Below are 19,190 nucleotides of genomic sequence, written 5' to 3'. Positions count from 1 at the left end.
AATCCTTTCATAGACTCGTTTATCTCCTCTACGATTATTGCACCAAGTCAACCTTGGTCCTTTAAACGGGATGTCCACAAGCTCATTGTGCACCCTCCACATATTGAAGTCATGAGCACCCTCCACGGTTCTTGTATTTTTACTTAATTTATCACACCCAAATTCAACTTGATTAAAATCGCCCAAAATTAAGTAAGGGTGAGTGAAAGAAGAGATGCAGCACTCAAGTTCCTCTAACACCGATTTCCTCTGATAGGTGCACGGGTCACCATAAAAGAGCACAAGATACCACAACCGATCAAAATATTTTTCTACTAATAGGATGATGAAGTTGCTACAAGACAAAACATGGCTAATCTTAGCCTCCTTCCTCCACCCAACCCACAGACCACCCGAACTACCCTTGGCATCAATGCCTACATGATATATGAAAACTAAAAGATCTAAACAACGGAAATACACTACTACTACTACTACTACTACTACATTTAGTTTCAGTAAGAAAGCAAAAGTCATATAGTTTATTACTTAATAACGCTCTAAGTTTTGGAATTGTAGGGGCGAGCGTGTTATTAAGACCCCTACAATTCCAAGTGAGGCCAATCATGGTGAGACAGAAGGTTGAACTGGCCCAACCTCCGCAAAGCCTTCATTCTTGTTCTCAGAGGACGAATCAGTGAACTTTTCAATGTCCATATCCTCCACCTGCATAACAAACCCACCAGAAGTACTCCCCCCTTTACCATCACTGCGTCTAATCCCCAAGCACCTCTTCTTAGCTAACTGTTGCAGATAGGACTTCGCCTTTGATATAGATGATACAGCCTCCTCAGGTACCAGTTCCTCATTCACCTCTGAACAACATTTCGTTTTCCTCGCAACAACAACAACAACAACAACATCCCCAAACTCTTCATTAAAGCTAGATATGTGATAACAGTCTGCAATACCCATGAAGTTATCAGAAGTACTTGGTATCTTCCTATTCTCATCCATATTAGCCACTAACTTTAATGAAATACCATAAGAAGGAATGTGAAACAACTCAGGTCCCTTATCCTTCCTCTCAGCAGCTCTATCTTTCAGACCATCCTCCTCTCCTTGCCCAGCCAAAGCAGAATCATTCCAAAAAACAATCCCCTTAAACTTATTATGCAAAACATCAGAAGCCCCCTGGATTTCCTGATCCTTGCGTGTGATGGCAGCTGGAGTAATTGCTAGAGAAATATTTGCCATCAAAACAGAATTGTTAGCTATTTGGTCAGCAACCGTACCATTTCCACCCACATTTAGCCTTAATTTTGTGTTCACTTCATCAGTGTCAACAGATGATGAGATTAGGTTAATTGATGAAAATTCACGAAACTCAGATGTGTCATCAGAATTGGACTCCCAGCCATCAGGATTATAATCCCAGTCAGCAGAAAAAGGACTTGTAATATCAGAATGCTCCTGGTTCTCCCCTTCAGAATCCGAGCTGATAATGATAACATCATATGGCTCATTCATATCTGCTGCATCAGCCTGCCCATTTATCATGACTTTAACATCTTGTTCAATCACTACCTTAGCATTCCTCACCCCTCCAGCCTCCTGTTCAGCACCCATATTAGCATCTTGCTCCTCTCCTCCTATATCCCATATACACAACATCATCTCCATGGTGATAAACAACTGGCAGCCCCCTTGGTGGAGGGTCAAAAGTCTGGTTGTACCCACGATAGTCATCTTCCATCCTTGCCCATTCCACATCACCTTCAACCCTATTCAAAATGGCTTGCTGGACTCTAATATCCCTGTCTAAAGCCCCACTTGCAGCCCCGTTTCTACTAAAGACCACATACAGGTCATCTTGCATCAGATTCTGGATCTCTTGAGCTTCTTGCATCCCATTACCAGGGACATCAAATTCTTCCCCAGCACTATGAAAGTCCTCTTGCTCATTGTTATCATTTTCCCCCAACCAACCACCTCCAGCTCCCCTCTGATTAACCCCACGTTCCTGTCTATCTTCAACCCTATTATCCCACTGCTGATCACCACCAATCACTCCATTCTGATGTCCAGCTGCAGCAGCTTGACCCCTTCCATTGTCATTCCCACCCACACCAACATCTCCATTCAGATCACCCCCATTATGATTTCCATTCTGTTCTTCCATAACCACATCACCATTCTCTACAGCCCCTCCATTCACACCCACCCCATTATTAAACACCCCTCCAGCATTACCCATGTGAACCGCACCAGGGCCAACCTGGAAGATAACTGGTCCTGCAAATGGTTGAGCAGTCACTGCAAAGCTCATTCCAGGCAGCACACGACCCCCAGGAGTAATACCCAGATCAAACATAACAAGTCTTTCCCTATCCCGTCTCCCATCACCTTCAGTAGCCATCCTACGATTCCCCAATTGCAATCTGGAAGACAAGTATCTTGTAGTACATGGGGTAGCTGATAACCGGTTTTTGCCGTCACTTCCGGTATCAAAAGTAATTTATAAAACCCAATTAAAAAGTAGTATTTAATCGGGGTTAAACACAAAGATGGCGGGGGTTAGATACTTGGTTTGTTTAAATCTTTAGTTTAGTCAAACAAATGTAAGAGGTTGATTAATTGTAAACTAAGATGCAAACGAGTTAAATAAAATTAAACTAAATGGAGTTGTATTCAATTAATGGGAGAACTTGAGTCTTCGGGTTCACTTGGGTAGGAGGGCATAAAACAAGATTAAAACAAGATATGGGTGATGACAATGGTCAAGGAATTAAGACTAATTTCCTAGTCACCTTAAGTTCATTAACAAGTTGTCACTTAATTAAGATGAACCCAACACTAACATAGCATATAGACCTTCCAATAGCATAAGCACCAAGACAAGCCAAACATGTCAAAGAAAGGTTCAAACTTGCATTCAAACGATTCTACGAACACTTAATATGAATGAGAACAAGACCGATTGATCTACTAATCATAGCATAAAGACCATCCAATAGCATAATGCACCAAGATAAGTTAAACATGCTAATGAAAGACTCAAACTTTCGTTCAAACAATTCATCGAGCACTTCATATGCATGAAAGTAAATACCAAGTAATCACCCAATTCCAAATGTTAATAACCTAATTTTACACCCATTAATGACCCAAGATCCCCCATGACTCTAGATGAGACTACTCACACATGTTCATGGATGAGAAATTACCAACAATTTCCAACAAAATATAAACAAGCATGGTAAACATGATAAAGATTGTAACTTTGAGTGAATAACAATTAACCAACATAAAAGATGTAAACTAATGAAGTAAATGTAAACAAAAGATGAGAATTATACCAACTAAGAGGAAATGAACAAGCTTGGATAATAATGGAAGAATGAATTTTTTCAAATCTTCAAAATACAACCCAAATAAATAAGACTAGAACCAGATCTACACTAATTTGATGAGTAATTAAAGTCTAATTAAGGAAAGATTACAACTTTAATAAGAGGAAAATTGAGAGAGGAGAAATATTTTACTAGGGTGCTACAAATATTTGAGAAGAAATAATATAAGCTATTCTAATTCTATTCTAAAAGGTAGTGTAATTGGTAATGTCATAACCTATGGTATGGTAGTCTAATAACAACAACAACAACAACAACAACAACAACAACAACAACAACAACAACAACAACAACAACAACAACAACAACAACAACAACAACAACAACAACAACAACAACAACAACAACAACAACAACAACAACAACAACAACAACAACAACAACAACAACAACAACAACAACAACAACAACAACAACAACAACAACAACAACAACAACAACAACAACAACAACAACAACAACAACAACAACAACAACAACAACAACAACAACAACAACAACAACAACAACAACAACAACAACAACAACAACAACAACAACAACAACAACAACAACAACAACAACAACAACAACAACAACAACAACAACAACAACAACAACAACAACAACAACAACAACAACAACAACAACAACAACAACAACAACAACAACAACAACAACAACAACAACAACAACAACAACAACAACAACAACAACAACAACAACAACAACAACAACAACAACAACAACAACAACAACAACAACAACAACAACAACAACAACAACAACAACAACAACAACAACAACAACAACAACAACAACAACAACAACAACAACAATAACAATAATAATAGTAATAATCTAATAATAATAATAATAATAATAATAATAATAATAATAATAATAATAATAATAATAATAATAATAATAATAATAATAATAATAATAATAATAATAATAATAATCTAAGACTCACCTAACAATTGACACACACGACACATATAAAAAGGGAGGGGGTGTTAATCGTTGATACAACACAACAATACAAAAAAGAAGGAAAAGTAAAGCAACGGTCTGAAACACGCGCGAAAGGGGTGCACAGCCGGTCCACCGGCCGTCGATGGATGATCGGCAGGGAACCTCCTGGAAAAATAGAGGTGAATTAATAGGATTTAGAGCCGGTGAGGAGATCGGCTGCCGGTTGGCCGGCTCAGAGCCATCTTGAGAATTGTTGCGGGTTGGGAGCCGGTGTGGAGGCAACCGGTTGGCCGGCTAGGAAAGCGTCTTGTATGTGAGATTGGTGAATGGATTGATGATGGTTCCTGCTGTCGGTTGTTGATCGGAGTTGCGGCACGGTGGTGGCTGACGAAATGAAGGTGTTGGTGATGTCGTGGTCAACGAGAGCAGGTCTGAACTGGCCTCAAGCTTATTTGATGACGGAAATGGGAGCTCGATTCCAGGCAGCCCACTACTACCAATATAGGCCATAACAACGCCCCATTAACAACGCATATTAACGCATTATATGTAATACCGTTGTTAATCAGATTAGTATATTTTGACGCAATTCTATGAAAAGTAATAACAACGGTTATTTCTTTAAAACCGTTGTTATTAGTAATCACGTGTTTCATTTTAGAACCGTTGTTAATAGTTGAAAAGTTATAACAACAGTTATTTATTTAAAACCGTTGTTATTACTTTTAACAACGGTTTTTTTGCATATAACCGTTGTTATTACTTTTAACAACGGTTTTTTTTTGTATATAACCGTTGTTATTACTTTTAACAACGGTTTTTTACATATAACCCTTGTTATTACTTATAACAACGGTTTTTTACATATAACCATTGTTATTACTTTTAACAACGGTTTTTTTACATATAGCCCTTGTTATTACCTTCGCACCAAAATATTTTCATTGTGGGACAAACCGGACCCTTTATGTTTCTTTCCCTTTCTATTCTTTATTCATCTTCAACCTTCGCATCTTCATCTCTCTCACACTCAAAAACAAAACCTCTCACACAATACTCACTCAAAACCCACCAAATCACCCCCAAAACACTCAAAAATTCTCCCTAACTCAATTTACATACTTATAACCCATTTTCCAACCTTGAAAACTACCAAAATCACTCAAAATCGACTTTTAGAAACCTAGGGTTTTAAAAATACGAGAGCAAGAAATTGATTTTTTGGTTTGATTTTCGTCTTATTACTTCAATTGTTAGGTATGAAATACTAACCTACTCGATTTATTTGTCAACACAAAATCTTAATAATTGCACATCTATTTTATTTCCCATTTTACTGTTGTTTGACTAACCCTTCTTTATCTCACCATCAACATCACTCTCCCCTTTATTAATTATTCATTTTACACTATCAATTACCCTATTAAATTTTAGGGTTTTGTTTGATTTCATAAGGATTTCATCTTTCAGAGTATCCATGAAGGGATTCAGATCTAGAGGTATTCTTTCTAACCGTAATTGCTTCGCTTATTTTGATTTTAAAATCTCTGGTGCCTTGTTGAATTTTAGGTTTCGTTTGATATTTGTACTTTTTTTACCGTCTCGCATTATTCTTATACTTGGAAATTTTTACATTGTAGTCTTGGAGTCTTGGAGGTAGTATGCTAATATGCTCAGCTGATTTAGAAGGTCAAACATGGTGGAAGTTTGTACATTGTAGTCTTTTACCGTCTTTCTTGTCAGGTAATCTCGCTCAATATATGGGCTCCTTATTTAATGATCATATTGTTTGGTGGACATGATGCTTCTTTGTATACTATTGTTCGATTATAGATGATTAATTTCAGAGGTGCGTGAAATGGTATGTATTCCTTCCTTTTCACGAAGATACTAACCTGTGACCTCTTCATTTTCCCCATTTCAGCGGTATTACCTAGCATTGGGATTGTAATATATGCTCTTATTCAGGTTAACATCTTAAATTGACCTCTTCTTTAGATAAATTGATCCTGCAGGTAGTAATCACTGCTGCCGGAGCAACTCTGACTGACAAAGCAGGACGAAAGCCACTTCGTTTGGTAATTATCACTACTTTTTTTCACTAGAAATTATGTTGTTCATATATAGTTTACATATAGTGCAAAGTTTTTAATTGCTAAGGATTCGCAAGACTCAGAATATTTTGTCTTTGGAATGTTATAGAACTGTTTAATTTATTTGCTGCATATCAACAAGTCTTTCAACTATAACTAATTTGACTCGGTAATTTAGTCCACCCACAATATCCATTATGGTTTGAATCTTCTTCCAAATTTTATGAAGTTAAGATGGATCAATGTTGTTTGTGTTACTTCAGTTTCAAGTGTTTGGGTTCACGACTTTTAGTTTTATGGCTAAAGATGTAATATATGCTCATTTTTGGCTAAACTTGTGAAATTTCTATGTTGTGCTACCGCACTTTCTTCTTTTTGATTTCTCCTTCATTTTTAATTTCTGCTTTATTCCTTGATTTTTTGCTAGTAAACTTTCATTTTATGCTGTTTGTAGGTTAGACTTTTGGTGATTTTCATATATTTTCCTCAGGTATCTTCCTCCTTTGTTTTTTCCTCAACTTATTGCTTCCATCCACTTCTCATATCTACGTAGGTTTCCCTTTTTTATTTCCATCATCTTAACTTAAATGTATCATTGCAGATTTAAATTTGAAAGTGTCAATTGAGGAGATGAGGGATGTTAATGAGGTGTAGGCTTACCAACTATTTAGAGAATACGTAATATTGAATAGTCTATTCACTAAGATGTTATTGTTATGTTGGATGTGATGCGAGATTGATGTAAGTTTGTTGGAGTTGTATTGTTGAATATTTTATTCACTAAAATGTACATGCGTAGTAGTGGAGTCGTAACTCTCGGATGTAAATGGATGTTTGAATTGTGGTATTAATATTTTGACAAAATCGTTGTGCTAGTGCATAAAACTTTGCAGGTGTTTAATTTTGGGTTAATCAATTTAAAGTGAGCTTTTGTTGTATGTTGATATCTTCTTTGTTGTTGATACAGGATTTTTAATGCACTAATTTTGTAAAATTTTTTTAAAAAATAATAAACATCAATAACAACGGTTATATGCCAAAAAACCGTTGTTAATAGTCAATTTTAACAACGGTTTTTTTTAACATATAACCGTTGTTATTACTTTTAACAACGGTTTTTTTAAATATAACCTTTGTTAAAAGTCTTCACAACTTTGGTGGGAAAGATACAACAACGGTTTTTTATATTATAACCGTTGTTATATCTTTTCCACCAAAATTTTGTCAAACTTTCCACAACGACTTACTCGCAACAACAACGACTTTTAACCGTTGTGAATAATTTCCACAACGGTTTTAGTAAATAACCTAACCATTGTAAATACCTGTTACAACGGCCGCTTTAACAACGTCCGATTTTTGTTTTAACAACGGTTTTTACCCGTTGTTATAGCCTCTATCTGTAGTAGTGGTGATGGGATTGATGAATGGTGCTGGCTGCGTGATTGAAGATGGAGGTAAGGAGTCGAGTAATTGAAGGAAACCATGGTGGTTAGCTGATGTCGGAAGTGGGAAGAGCAGGTGGTTGTATTGGGTTGATGTCGGGTTTTGATTGGAGATGGGGATGGTACTGCGTGGTGATGCGAGTGAATGAAGAGGATGATGGATATAGGTTCGTGAAACGGAGCAGGGGAGTTGTCAAGTTCGGCTGTGTGTCGACAATTGGTGGTTGAATTGGTGTTGATGGGGGCATGAATTGAGGATGGTGATGGTTGCTGTGTCGAGATGAGCCGAATATGGTGATGAGTAGGTATAAATCAAAAGTCAAACCTTTGACTTCGACAGTCCTTGCTTGTTTTACCTTTTGCCCGCTTTGCTTATTTAATCGTCTCATTCCTTGATCCTCCTTGTTTATTCCATCTCACCTACACATTATATAAATATAAATAAAATAATAATAATACTAATATTATATAAAACCGACTAATTATTAAATATAACTACGAGGACTAATTATTATAAATTAGTAAATAAATGAGCTATTTAACGATTAAGGCACACAAAATTGAGTCGGAATAAGGTATATATAAATGAGGGGTAAAATGTGACTAAAATACTACTCACGAAATCTCCCCACACTTAAACCTTACTCGTCCTCGAGTAAGCTCATTTAAACTAAACTGAGACCCTTAATATAAAAGACTATCTAAACTACTAATATCCATTAAGAGACAATTAACGGGCCTTCTCCGTCCCTTCAACTCACGTAGTCATGCCTATGAGGTAAGGCACAACTCGTAAGGCAAGTGGGGGATTGCAAGGAAAAATGCGATGCATCCAACAACGTGAGCATAGAAATAAGTAATAGAATGAATCTAACAAAAAATGGCCCACTTCCTCATCTAAGTGGCCGAGTTTTCAGCTCAAAAATATGGTCTCGGTCGGGAAATACCGTCTCAGAGTCTCAATGGAGGTGCCAACCCCCTAAGCGTGGCCTAAGCAACCCTAACGTATCCAATAAAGATCAAGAAATGGATTCTAGAGCGGGAAAGGGGAAAGAGGGACTAGACCTCCGAGAATTACAAAACCAACACAAGATTCAACCAAAAGACCCATGACTAAGGGGACCTAAGTCAACGACATCCTCACGGTTATCACTCGTCTCTCATTTGAATTCCGGGTGTTTTTGTGCAAAAAGTAACCAAAACACTCTCCTACTTCGACTCGTGAGAACGTGCCCGCAATCTAATGTTTAAGACCGTCCTATGTCCAAATGAAATGCAAAATGTAACAATGCACAAATCATGAAACAAGGGTTGTAACGGAGCTAGGGAGTAGGGCGGAACGGGATTGGTGCAAGCACCTTTTCGATATGTGGAGCTCAAATCAAGAATTGTCGACACATCACATCTCACTTCTTATTGCAACATATGAGACACGTCTATGCCCTAACATAGAATTGATCACCAACACTATGCAAAAATTGCATAAACCCAACTCAAATTGGAAAAATTTGAAACTACTCCTCTTATTTCAACAAATGAGAAACGTCTACACCATAACAAGAGTTCGGTTTCCCAAAATCAAGCAAAAATTGTGTAAACCCGACTCACTTTGGAAAAACATCAAATTGCCCCTTATTCTAGCAACGGCTTTTTCTACCCCTTTAAATGATGAGGAGGGGTGCTGCTTGCTCTTTTCTTTTCTCAACACAATTATTTACAATCACAAGTGGCTCTTTTTTTGGATTTTTAAGGACTTTTTCAATTTTTCTATTTTGTTTTTCATTTCAATATCAAAACCTCTTATTTGTATACAACGTCAAATAGATGCCAAATTTCGACTCAAGTGAATATGTACACTATCCACCACTATAACCCAAATCACCTCCTAAAACACTACTACAAAACCGACCAATTCTTGATCAAGAAAAGGTGTTTATGGAATGTAGTTAATTTAGTGGGTTTGCCAAATGGAGAAGCTAAAGCTCAAAGGGGGTGAATCAAAAAGGGAGATAATGAAAGGGACAAAACAAGGCTATTTGGCTATCTGAGGTTCATATGCATGTGAAAATAGATTTTATTTCATAACTCGTGCACAAAAATAAAATGCAATTCATGGCCTAAGGACGGAATGACACACTTATTCGTCTAGACACAACACGTCCCGCGAGGAGATCTACTCACAATCCTAAATGAGGGTTGGGCATGAATGTACCAACCCTAGGAGGCTCTAATCCTCACATAAGAGTAGTTAGGTCGAGACTTAGGTCTAGCCTACGGTCAATGGTCTCACAGGGTGGTCTAGACTCGTTAGTTGGGTCCCAAATTTCCCACGGCTAACCTATGGACACGGGTGCAAGCCACGGGGAGGGACGAGGCACAATTGGGACTTGACTCATCCTTGGGGGTATAGACTTCCCAACCTTGACAAAATTTGTGCACATTTATATACAAACCGATGCAAATGATTCTAACCTAAGACAAACGCATATGTACATGTTATAATGCATGCGGAAATTGAAATGAACATAAATTAAACATGCAATGAGTTGAATAAACCTAGCAGTATATCAACACCAACACCAAAAACCAAAAGTTCCCAGAAGGAACATCCAAGGCACAAAAATCTCATCCTCCTTCAAATATACAAAATAGATAAAGAAAGAACGGTAAAGGAGTAAGAGATTAGAATGAGTTTACCAAGCGGGTCTTCTAGCTCCTTTTTGCCTCAAATGGTCAATGTCTATGCCGAAGGTTAGCCAAAAAACAAGTATATATATACAATGCAATGTTTTTGTAATTTTTTTGAAAGTTTTTCTATTTTTTTGATTTTTTTGAAATTTTGTCAAATTTACAAGTATATATGTATATGTACAAATATAAACAATATTCACAAAGTGGATATTTCCCTCCCCACACTTGAATTTTACATTGTCCTCAATGGAACAAAGTATAGGGAGAGAATAGGAAAAATAAACAACATATTTTTGGTGGTTTTTGAATTTTTTCGAGATTAAAGAACATGTTTTTGGATTTTTTTGAATATTTGAAAATAAATAGCATGTTTTTGTATTTTTAAATGATGGAATTTCCTCCCCACACTTATTTATTTACATATTTCCAATGGAAATAAATGTGTGGAGGAAATTCGGAAATGAAATACATGTTTTTGTTGATTTTTGATTTTTCAAATTTTTAGTGATTTTCAAATAAGTATGCAATGCATGATCTAATCTATATGTAATATTGTAATACGATGCAAGCTATACTATATGAATGTAAAGAGAGCTAATTTAGATTAGCTCCTTTTCGAATCATGTCATTAAATGCAAAATGCGGTAAAAACTTAATTAAAGAGAAAGAGAATATATACATTGCGGTGGTTCTTAAGTAACTCCACCAAACCTCTTCATTCAAAGACTTCATTCAACCGGGATCAGTATCCCGAGATCCCACCAACCTTCCACCTTCAACACAAGAATCAACAACACACGAACCCTTGGTCTTCATCATCAAATCATGCAACTTACTCATGGCATCTTGAACTTCTTGCTATTTTCGGTTCATTTCTTCTTCAAGCTTTTTCTTAGTCTCTTTGTCAACACTAGGGTCACATACCCTATTTCCTTTCGATCTCTTCCTCTATCTTTTTGGTTTCTTCTTTTCAATTCTCGGTTTTGATATTGGAGGGGCATTGGTGCTAGAATCGAACCCGGTTTCCCAAGTCTTGCCCTTTTCCCCACACTTTTCTTTAACATTCACTTCTTCTTCAAGGAACTTAGCCGGGGACTCATCATCAACTTTCGGCTCACAAGCAATTAAGAGTTCCATGTTCTCATCTTCATTCTCATGGAGTTCTAATGTTTCCACGGCAAACATGTTTTGAATCACGGTTTTCCTTGAAGCATGTGGTAGCTTGAATTCAACTTTTTCCTTCCCGACTTTGAATGACAATAGTCCCTCTTTGACATCTATGGTAGCTCCTCCCGTGGCTAAGAATATTCTACCAAGAATGACACGAGAGCGTCTTCCCATAGGGATGTCCAACACAACAAAATCGGTTGGAATTGAAAGCTTACCAATTTGAACCATGATATCCTTGAGAATCCCATTCGGAGATTTGATTGTCCCGTCGGCAAGCTTGATTAATATGGAGGGGCGGATTAAGCTTGAAATATTCAACCTCTTCACAAGGGCAAGTGGTATGACACTCACACTTGCCCCTAAGTCACACAAAGCACTATCCACCTTTTGGTCACCAACGGTACAAGAAATTGAGAAACTCCCGGGGTCATCAAGTTTAACGGGGATTTCTTTAGATTTGACAAAATTGCACTCCTCACTTGAGGCATAAAGCTCATGCTCACTAATGTCCACTCTTCTAGAAATGACTTCTTCAAGGAATTCGGAGTAATGAGGCATCTCCACCAAAGGTGGATTGGAGGTCTCCATTTTCATTACCAAGTTCATAAATTTGTTATAACTTGAAGTATCATTGGCCCCTTCTTGCTTGGCCAAAGAGTGTTCTTCCACTATGATCATCTCTTCTTTTTCCGGGCTCCTCTCAACTTCGACCATCACATTTGGTGCTTCCACAATTTCTTCAAGCACAAATTCTTCACTCATAGTGGTTGGTGTAGTCATAACCATCTCTCCCTTATCCGGGTCGACTTCAACATCCAAGCTTGCACCATGAATTGTCATTATTTGCTTAAGCACATAGCCTCTCATGCTCTCTTTTTCGGGCTCATGGTCAACTTCTTGGAATGTTTCCATAGTCATGGAAAAGGGAGTAGTGTATGATAAATCCTCTTGACTTGGCAAACCAAATGACTCTTCTCTTTCCTCTTCAACTCCCACTATGATAGCATTAACTACCTTTGCCTTCATAGGGTCTCTTGGGTTTGGCCCTTGTCTTAGAAATACACCCGGTGGTTTTTGATAACTCATGAGAGCTTGGGAAGCCACTTTAGCTTCAAGACTCTTGATTTGTTGTTGGGTATTACTTGCCAAATCCCCTATCAATTTCACCAAGTTGTCATATTTATCATCTCCCATGGTATTACTAGCTTGGGGTGGTGGCTCTTGGTTGAAAGGTTGGTTGGAAATTGGAAGAGGAAAGCCATATCCTTGATCTCTAAAGTTGGAAGTTTGGTTGCTCCCTTGGTACCCTTGGTTAAATCCGTGATTTTGCCCTTGGTTGTACCTTTGATTGTTCCAATTATTGTTGTTCCATTGATTGAATCCTTGACCAAACCCTTGGTTGGCTTGGTTTCCTTGGTAAAAGTTTTGATTACCTTGGTTCCCTTGGTTACCTCCATAATATTGGTATGCTTGAGGTTGGTTGGCAAAGCTTTGGTTGGATCCTTGGTTGTTGTTGAAAGAGGCCCTATGTGGACGTTGGGAGAAGTTGTTAAATGCTTGGAATGCATTCACCTCTTGCACATTGTTCCCATCAAAGTTGTTGTGATGGTTATTTGCACAAACTTGATAGGTGTGACCCATCCCTCCACATGACTCACAAGTTGATCTTTGCATAACTTCTTCCATGGATGGTCCATTAGATGTGGTAGCTTGGCTTACTTGGTTCACTTGCTTCTTCTTACTCAACTCTTCAAGCTTTTTGTTGAGTATATCAAGCTTAGCATTAGTCTCCACATTCACTAAGAATTCGGGAGGGTGCTTATTTCTTCTCAAGATATTCGCTCTTGTGCCATAATTTGCCTCGGAGTCCACCATTTTCTTGAGTAGAGTCGTGCCCTCCTCATCACCCAAATGATTGAATCCCCCTCCCACGGAGGCATTCACCATTTCTTTTGTTCTTGGCAACAAGGTTTGGAAGAAAGTTTGGGTGACATACCAATCCGGAATCCCATGGTGAGGGCAACTAGCGATAAGGTGTTGATATCTATCCCATGCTTCACCCAAGGATTCTCCATCCTCTTGTTGGAAAGTGTGGATCTCATTTTGGAGCATGGAGGTCTTGGATGATGGATAGTACTTGGCCATGAATGTCTTTGTTAAAGCGTCCTAAGTTGTGAATGTGTCCGGAGGGTGAACATTCAACCATCGGTCCGCCTTACCCGTCAAGGAGAATGGGAACAACATCATCCTTAGTGTATCTTCGGATACCCCATTATTTTTCATCATAGAGACTTTTCTCTTGAACTTTCTTAGATGAGCATGAGCATCTTCTTCAATTTGTCCTCCGAACAAGTCTCTTTCAATCAACCCCACTTAGGCGGGGTGCATCTCAAAGTTGTTGGGAGCCAAGGTGCCGAAATTAATTGGGTCACAAGCATCATTGTGGTTAGAAGGGTTATGGTCACGTAAAGCCATTGGTGGTGGTGGATTTGGTATATGAGGGGGTGGTGTTTGAGGTGGGCTATTTGGAAATTGGAAGTTGTGAAATGGATTTTCTAGTGGAGAATCAATGATGTCGTTTGGTTGCTGTGGTGGTGTGTCTACAATAGTAGGTTGGGTGGATGAATTTGTTTGGTTTGAAGTGGCTTGAGTGGAGGTTCTAACTCTTGCAATAGTCCTATTCTTTAAGGCTCAAAAAAGCCTTTCGGGGTCGGAGTCAAAGAGCAAAGCTTGATGGTTCCTCCTAGGCATGCACTTGAGAAACCGTAAGACTCCTAGTGCTTTTACACACTAGGGTAAGGCAAAAATCACACACTCTACAAGAAACACACAACTACTAAAGCAAACAACAAGTAACTAAGACTAAGCGTAAGACTCTAACTAACTAAGTATAACCTAACGCTATCCCCGGCAACAGCGCCAATTTGATAACCGGTTTTTGCCGTCACTTCCGGTACCAAAAGTAATTTATAAAACCCAATTAAAAAGTAGTATTTAATCGGGGTCGAACACAAAGATGGCGGGGGTTAGATACTTGGTTTGTTTAAATTTTTAGTTTAGTCAAACAAATGTAAGAGGTTGATTAATTGTAAACTAAGATGCAAACGAGTTAAATAAAATTAAACTAAATGGAGTTGTATTCAATTAATGGGAGAACTAGAGTCTTCGGGTTCACTTGGGTAGGAGGGCATAAAACAAGATTAAAATAAGATATGGGTGATGACAATGGTCAAGGAATTAAGACTAATTTCCTAGTCACCTTAAGTTCATTAATAAGTTGTCACTTATTAAGATGAACTCAACACTAACATGGTATATAGACCTTCCAATAGTATAAGCACCAAGACAAGGCAAACATGTCAAAGAAAGGTTCAAACTTGCATTTAAACGATTCTACGAACACTTAATATGAATGAGAACAAGACCGATCGATCTACTAATCATAGCATAAAGACCATCCACTAGCATAATGCACAAAGATAAGTTAAACATGTTAATGAAAGATCGATACTACAAATCCAGGCAACTACAACGCCCCTTTAACAACGCTTATTCAGGAAAATCACCATAAGACGTTGTAGAACGGATGGCGCGAATTTTACTAAAATTAATTACAACGGTTATGGTTCGATAACCGTTGTTATAGGTTTTAACAACGGGTCAAACATGCACAACCGTTGTTAATAATTTGGCGCAAAATTGGCGCAAAGTTAGTGAAAAGTAATTACAACGGTTATTTATAAACCCATTGTTAATACTTTTTAACAACGGTTTACTATGGACCCGTTGTTAATATATTCTGTAATGACAGCGGGTTTTTGTTTAACAACCGTTGTCAATACTTTCCATACTATAAACCACACAAACACAGATCAGCTACAGCCACAAAACACAAACCTAACACAAACACAAACACAAACACAAACACAAACACAAACACAAACACAAACACAAACACAAACACAAACACAAACACAAACACAAACACAAACACAAACACAAACACACACTTTCTCATTGTCTCTTTCTCTCTTTCTCATCGTCGCTTTATCATCTCGCCGTCACTGTTGGTTTCATCGTCTCTTACTTTCTCTATTATCAGGTAAATATGCATGGTTTAATTTAGGTTTTGTCATCTCAGTCATTATTTTCTTTCTCTAATTATTTCATTTGCATGTATTTTTATCGATCATTATGTTCTTTCTCTAAGTATTATTCGCTTAATTAGTTTTGTCACCGTTGTTTTTTCTCGTTTATTAGCTTGTAAAACAAATTAAATAAAATAAAACAAAGAAGAAGCAAGATGATAGAGAGGAATGCATGATAAACTTAATTAATATATATATATATATATATATATATATATACATATATATATATATATACATATATATATATATATATATATATATATATATATATATATATACATATATATATATATATATATATATATATAAATACATAAATTAAAAAGCGAATTACATTGATAAAAATGCAATTCTTAGATATGCATAGAGAGTCTTATTCTCTTCTATGATATCCATCCTCTCTTCCTTTGCTATTTGGAGGTTTCGTTCAGCAGTTGCTATATCGTCATATAGCTGCAACAACTGCTGCTCTGTCAAGCCATTTTTTTGGCGTCCTTGAGTGCGGATCGAGTTTCATCTAAGTAGCTCTTGAACCTGTCCTCGATGTCCAGCAACCGGCGGATGAAACTCCTGTTGTACTCGGTCATAGTAACAGTCTTACGGATGGTATCATTCATTGTTGATGAAGTTTGGAGTTTGTTTGAAAGATTTAGGGTTTGGAGTTTCTTTTAGCAGTTTAGGGTTTGGAGATAGTGAGATAATGGAATGGATGGTTAATTATTGAGATAATGCATGAATTTATACTACGTAATGTGTCGTTTGAGTTGTTTTTTAATTAATATATGTTTAGGAAGTTGTGCCATCATATCTGCTTCAAATCTTATAACCCTTCTCATTCCATATATTGTCCTTTCATATGTAGGGATTTGGCAGTAATAATGCATGCATCGGAATTATAACGGGCCGTAATAATGCATGCATCTAGTAATATATAATTTATTTATTTTTTTAAAAAAAATAAACAACAACGGTTATTTAGAAAAAACCCGTTGTCTTTAGTTATAACAACGGTTTTTTATACTGTAACCGTTGTTATAACTTTCCCACCAAAATTTAGTCACCCTTTCCACAACGGTTTTTTATACTTTCAACCGTTGTTAATAGTTTTCACAACGGGTTCCTTAGGAAAATCAACCGTTGTTAAAACCTTTAACAACGAAAGCTTTAATAACGTCCGCTTTTTTATATAACAACGGTTTTTAACCGTTGTTATAGCCTGTATCTGTAGTAGTGGACTCAAACTTTCGTTCAAACAATTCATCGAGCACTTCATATGCATGAAAGTAAATACCAAGTAATAACCCAATTCCAAATGTTAATAACCTAATTTTACACCCATTAATGACCCAAGATCCCCCCATGACTCTAGATGAGACTACTCACACATGTTCATGGATGAGAAATTACCAACAATTTCCAACAAAATACAAACAAGCATGGTAAACATGATAAAGATTGTAACTTTGAGTGAATAACAATTAACCAACATAAAAGATGTAAACTAATGAAGTAAATGTAAACAAAAGATGAGAATTATACCAACTAAGAGGAAATGAACAAGCTTGGATAATAATGGAAGAATGAATTTTTCCAAATCTTCAAAATACAACCCAAATAAATAAGACTAGAACTAGATCTACACTAATTTGATGAGTAATTAAAGTCTAATTAAGAAAATATTACAACTTTAATAAGAGGAAAATTGAGAGAGGAGAAATATTTTACTAGGGTTCTACAAATATTTGAGAGGAAATAATATAAGCTATTCTAATTCTATTCTAAATGGTAGTGTAACTGGTAATGTCATAACCTATGGTGTGATAGTCTAATAATAATAATAATAATAATAATAACCTTTGACTCGATCAAGGATGATTTTGTGTCTTAGGGCGGGTTGTCGCCGATCTTTGCTCAGCGAAAGTGTGCTAAGTATGGGGATTTGTGTGCGGTAGCGGGTTATGGTTTCCTACCTTTCTCTTTCTCTTCCCTTGGGGAGCTGGGTTCGGATGCTGTTGCCTTGCTCAAGCGGATCCAGAAATTCTCGGTATCTCAGGATGCGGGGGCTCGGGTAGCCGCTTACATTTTCACTAGGCTTAGCTTTGCTATTGCTAAGGGTGTGGGAGCCCAGATTGTCTCTCGGCTCCCCACCAATTTCATGTAAACTTTTACTTTTATTTTAATGAAAGCTGCGCGCATCTTATAATAATAATAAAAAATAATAATAATAATAATAATAATAATAATAATAATAATAATATTAATATTAATCTAAGACTCACCTAACAATTGACACACGACACATATCAAAAGGGAGGGGGTGTTAATGGTTGATACAACACAACAATACAAAAAAGAAGGAAAAGTAAAGCAACGGTCTGAAACACGAGCAAAAGGGGTGCACAGCCGCTCCACCGGCCGTCGGTGGATGACCGACAGGGAACCTCCTGGAAAAATAGAGGTGAATTAATAGGATTTAGAGCCGGTGAGGAGATCGGCTGCCGGTTGGCCGGTTGAGAGTCATCTTGAGAATTGTTGCGGGTTGGGAGCCGGTGTGGAGACAGCCGGTGGGCCGGCTAGGAAAGCGTCTTGTATGCGAGATTGGTGACTGGATTGATGATGGTTCCTGCTGTCGGTTGTTGCTCGGAGTTGCGGCACGGTGTTGGCTGACAAAATGAAGGTGTTGGTGATGTCGTGGTCAACGAGAGCAGGTCTGAACTGGCCTCAAACATATTTGATGACGGAAATGGGAGCTCGATTCCGGGCAGCCATGGTGATTTGTGGCGATGGGATTGATGAATGGTGCTGGCTGTGTGATTGAAGATGGAGGTGAAGAGTCGAGCAATTGAAGGAAACCATGGTGGTTAGTTGATGTCGGAAGTGGAAAGAGCAGGTGGTTGTATTGGGTTGATGTCAGGTTTTGATTGGAGATGAGGATGGTACCGCGTGGTGATGCTGTTATTCGTAAATTGCAGTAACAATGAAAAAGATTAGAGATAACCGATTTGTAGTGACGTAGTATGAGAGCCACTGCCTTTAAAACTATATTTCCGGTACGACCGTGGTGGCGATCAGCAGATGACCGGTAGTTCCCCAAGGATTTACACTACTGCACTCAGGCACGCCCACCCGAGACTGAGAGCATTGGAACGACAGAATTTTCTTTACCCAGAAATTATATAGAGAAAGAATGAGAAGAGAAGAAGAGAGAGTGTTGTTGTGTATTTCTGAAGTGAAAGGCATGTCCTATTTATAGGAGAATTGGAGCAGGAGAGGAGCCAAAAACGACTCCAC

General features: G+C 37.6%; 1 non-coding gene across 1 annotated transcript; it reads left to right on the top strand.

Moving 5' to 3' along the window:
• Nucleotides 1–13,753: 13,753 nt before the first annotated feature.
• Nucleotides 13,754–13,860, top strand: LOC141610385 (small nucleolar RNA R71). The gene has a single exon (XR_012528294.1). It is a non-coding gene; the product is annotated as a small nucleolar RNA R71 (small nucleolar RNA).
• The last annotated feature ends 5,330 nt before the right edge of the window (nucleotides 13,861–19,190 follow it).

This window comes from Silene latifolia, chromosome 10 (genome assembly GCF_048544455.1).
Source record: "Silene latifolia isolate original U9 population chromosome 10, ASM4854445v1, whole genome shotgun sequence".
Taxonomy (NCBI): Eukaryota; Viridiplantae; Streptophyta; class Magnoliopsida; order Caryophyllales; family Caryophyllaceae; genus Silene; species Silene latifolia.
This window is presented reverse-complemented; position numbering and strand designations above follow the sequence as displayed.